We start from the raw sequence: 4,333 nt of genomic DNA, 5'->3' as shown, positions 1-4,333 counted from the left end.
ATGGACAAGAGTTGGATGAATCTGCCAGATCCGTTTGACACTCAATTTATTGAAGGCGTTGAGGCATTCATTGTGGTTGCTACTGATCATGCAGACAGCGCTGGTAGGACTCTCTGCCCTTGTAAAATCTGCAATAATAGGTACTACAAGCAAATCAGTGAAGTAAGAGATCATTTGCTTGAACATGGAATGGACAAGCATTACACTCGTTGGCTCCATCATGGTGAAGGTTATGAAGAGCACCTTGCTGATGACGATGATGATTATGATGATGTTGGTAGTGATGAAGGAGTTCGTTTTGATGGGTTGGAAGACTTGCTTCACTATTTAAGAGGACCGACTCCTATGGATAATTCTGTGCCAGACATGCAATATGGGGGTGAAGATAATTATACTGCCACAACACAACATGCAGATACCTCTTCTAGTCTTAATAGGGGTAATGGCGATGGGGGTAATGGTGACGATCCGAATTTGTTTGATAAACTTTTGAGTGAAGCGCGACAGCCTTTGTATCCAGGTTGCCAAAAGTTTTCCAAATTAGATTATCTCATGAAGTTGTTCCATCTGAAGGTGATTAATCGTTGGAGTAACAAATCATTTGATATGATTCTTGAATTGATTAAAGCTGCATTGCCTGCGGGTGAGACGCTGCCAAAGTCCTATCACGAGGCTAAGACATTAATGCGAGAACTGGGACTTGGGTATATTGCTATACATGCATGCAAATACGATTGTGCTCTTTTTTGGGACAAATACAAAGATCTTCAAAGTTGTCCAGTATGTGGTGAACCGAGGTATAAAGCTTCTGAAGGCAAGTGTAAGAAAATACCACATAAGGTTTTGCGCTATTTCCCACTTAAACCAAGGCTTCAAAGGTTGTTTAAGTCAAGGATGACTGCTGTAGATATGAGGTGGCACAAAGAAAAACGAGTCCCGGAAGAGAATGTATTCAAGCACCGAGCAGATTCTAAAACATGGAAAGATTTCGACAAGGAGTATGAGTGGTTTTCCAATGATCCTCGCAATGTCCGCCTCGGCCTTGCAAGTGATGGGTTCAACCCTTTTGGTGACATGAGTACCTCTTATAGCATGTGGCCGGTAATGCTTGTGCCTTATAATTTGCCTCCTTGGAAATGTATGAAAGATCCTTTCCTTTTCATGTCGCTTCTTATTCCTGGTCCCAAATCGTGAAATGACATTGATGTATATTTACAGCCTCTAGTAGATGAATTGAGAGATTTGTGGGACAATGGCGTGGAGACATACGATGTTGTGACCAAGCAAACATTTAAGTTGCATGCTGCGTTATTGTGAACCATAAATGACTTTCCCCGCATTTGGGAACTTGTCTGGTTGGAGCACCAAAGGAAAAATGGCCTGCCCAAATTGTAACAAAGACACGGTCTCTATGTATTTAAAAAATGGCCACAAATTATGCTATATGGCCCATCGTCGTTTCTTGCCACCACGACATTCTTGGCGAAGACGTGGTAAAAATCTGTTCGACGGGAAGGTTGAAAACAGACCAAAACCAAAGGATTTGGATGGGGCTGATGTGTTATCACAAGTTGATTTGGTCGAGGAACAAAAACTTGGAAAGAATCCGATTAACAAGAAAAGGAAGCGTACCGAGTTTGAGTTAAATTGGACAAAGAAGAGTGTATTTTTTGATTTACCATATTGGCCATCCCTTGAGTTGCGTCATAATGTTGATGTGATGCATGTTGAAAAGAACGTTTGTGAGAATGTGTTGGGAACATTGTTGAATATTGATGGTAAAACAAAAGATTCTTTTAAAGCTCGACTAGATTTGGCTGAATTGGGTATTAGAAAGGAGTTGCATCTAATTCCGAATGGTAATAAGTATATCATGCGGGCTGCATCCTATACAATGTCATCTACCGATAAAAGGCATTCGAATGGTTGAAATCTGTGAAATTTCCAGATGCTTATGCATCAAAAATATATCTCGATGTGTGAATGCCAATGAGGGTAAAGTATTAGGAATGAAAAGCCATGACTGCCATGTGCTTTTACAACGTCTTCTTCCAGCTGCGGTACGTGGTTTCTTGTGTAGTGATGTAGCAATTGCATTGATTGAGTTGGGTGTGTTTTTCCAAGAGTTGTGTTGCAAGACACTGAGGTTAGAAGTGCTCGAGAATATGGAGAAGGATATTGCCGTGATACTTTGTAAACTCGAACAAATATTTCCACCGGCATTTTTTGATGTAATGGTTCACTTGGCTGTTCACTTACAACACGAGGCACTGCTTGGCGGACACATGCGATATCGGTGGATGTATCCCATTGAAAGGTAACATGTATATCATTTGTAACTTTTAATATATACTTTGTTTTGCTTTCAATTAATATAATTTGTTAAACAGGTTTTTACACACTTTAAAACAGTATGTCCGAAACAAGGCGCGTCCAGAAGGTTCAATTGCGGAAGCATACATCAATAACGAATGCCTCACTTTCTGTTCCATGTATCTCCAAGATATTGAAACACGCTTCAACCGTGAAGAACGGAATTTTGATGGTGGCCAAGAGAAACAACCCACGGGGCTGCTTGTTTTCTCACAGAATGTGCGACCATTGGGGGCTTTTAAAGTTATCAGCCTAAGCTTAAAAGATTATGACAAGGCCCGTTATTACGTCTTAAATAATTCTGAAGAAGTATTACCATACCTTGAGTAAGTACAGCTTTTAGTAAGACACAATATATACACATTATTATCATGTTTTCTTATATATACAACATTTTCTATATGTAGTGAACATAGGGCAGAGCTTATTAGGCAAAGTCCACATAATTTGGAAGAGAGGCAGGAACTATATTTTCCTGAATGGTTTGAACGATGAGTAAGTTTTCACAGGAAATACCCCTTGCTGTTTTTCATTATTATTATATTTTCTATTGATTGTTGTTCATTTTGTTGATAGATGCATGAATTGCGATCTCAGAATTCCCCAGAAGCTACTGATGAGTTATATTCATTAGCTTGTGGGCCTGATCCTCGTGTAATTCGATATAGTGGCTGCATTGTGAATGGGATCAGATTTCACACGAAGGATAGAGAAGTAAATCTTCGAACACAAAATAGTGGTGTTGTTGTCGAGGGGTGTCACCAATCAAAAGAGATTGATTTCTATGGTGTTTTAACTGATGTCATAGTCTTAAACTATTTATCTTCCAAGAAAGTTTATCTTTTCCAGTGTGATTGGTGGGATGTCGGCAACAGAAGGAATGGAATACAAACAGATGGCCATGTGACTAGTGTTAATGTCTCACGAACTTGGTACAAAAAGGCGACCGATTTGTGCTAGCTACCCAAGCAAGGTCAAGTCTTTTATGTGAGTGATACTAAACTAAACGTGGTAGTTGGCAAGTTGTCCGAAGATAAAGCCTAGAAATGTGTATGGCGTTCTTCGAGAGAGGAAGAGATTGTAGCAAGGCATGGCGTCGCATTTCAAGAAGAGGAGCAGGATCGATGGATGGCATTGTCCAACACGATCAAACACTTGAAGAAAGTAACAATGATAATATTCAAACGGAAGAACTTGCACTGTACTTTTGAATAGGGATGATTTGATCCCAACTGAAGTTGATGCGGATGTGGTCTTGACCAATATAAATAGAACCCGGATGGATGATCATTTCATTGTTGATGACGAATCGATGTAGAAGAAGATGATACTTCATAAACTATTGTAGTTCAAGAAGAGAAAGTCATATCAAGTGATGATGATAATCGACATAGATTAAGTTTAAATGTGTTCTCTAAAGTGTTCTCTATGTTTTGAATTCCTTGTTAGTAATGTCGAGAGCGACTTCCTATCTACTTGTTTGTATTTGGTTTTTTGTTTTTTTTCAGTTTTAGTGTCAGGCCACACTTGGGAGAATTGAATGCAGCTATTTACACTTGAAAAATGATTTCTGTTAATTTTCTGCTGGTAAGTATATATTTCTTTTACAGTCATGGGCCCAGGTAGAAGAACCACTAGAAGCTTTAATGCACAGCCTCAGCCTCAGCCTCAGTCTATGCCAAGCTCCCAATCAGCAGATGCTTCTCTTGGTGGTATGATATCAATTTTTAGTCCATCTAAATTATAGGTTATATTGAGTTAAAAGACTTCCAACTTTTCTCTCCATGTATATTTTTTTGTAGTCATGGAATCTGGTGGTCGTACTGCAAGTTCTAGTACACTGCCTCAGTCTAGGCCCAATGTTTCTGTAGGATCGTCTAGCTGGTCCTGGTCTTTGGTAAGACAATTTTTTTCCATACAAACAAAGACAAATGGAAGAGGTAAAGCAAATAAGAAGTAA

At 39.3% G+C, this 4,333-nt stretch overlaps 1 pseudogene; it reads left to right on the top strand.

Annotated features, from left to right (window-relative positions):
* LOC147488964 (uncharacterized) lies at positions 1-4,333 on the top strand (annotated as a pseudogene).

The sequence above is a fragment of the Coptis chinensis genome, chromosome 7 (assembly GCF_015680905.1).
Source record: "Coptis chinensis isolate HL-2020 chromosome 7, ASM1568090v1, whole genome shotgun sequence".
Lineage (NCBI taxonomy): Eukaryota > Viridiplantae > Streptophyta > Magnoliopsida > Ranunculales > Ranunculaceae > Coptis > Coptis chinensis.
This window is presented reverse-complemented; position numbering and strand designations above follow the sequence as displayed.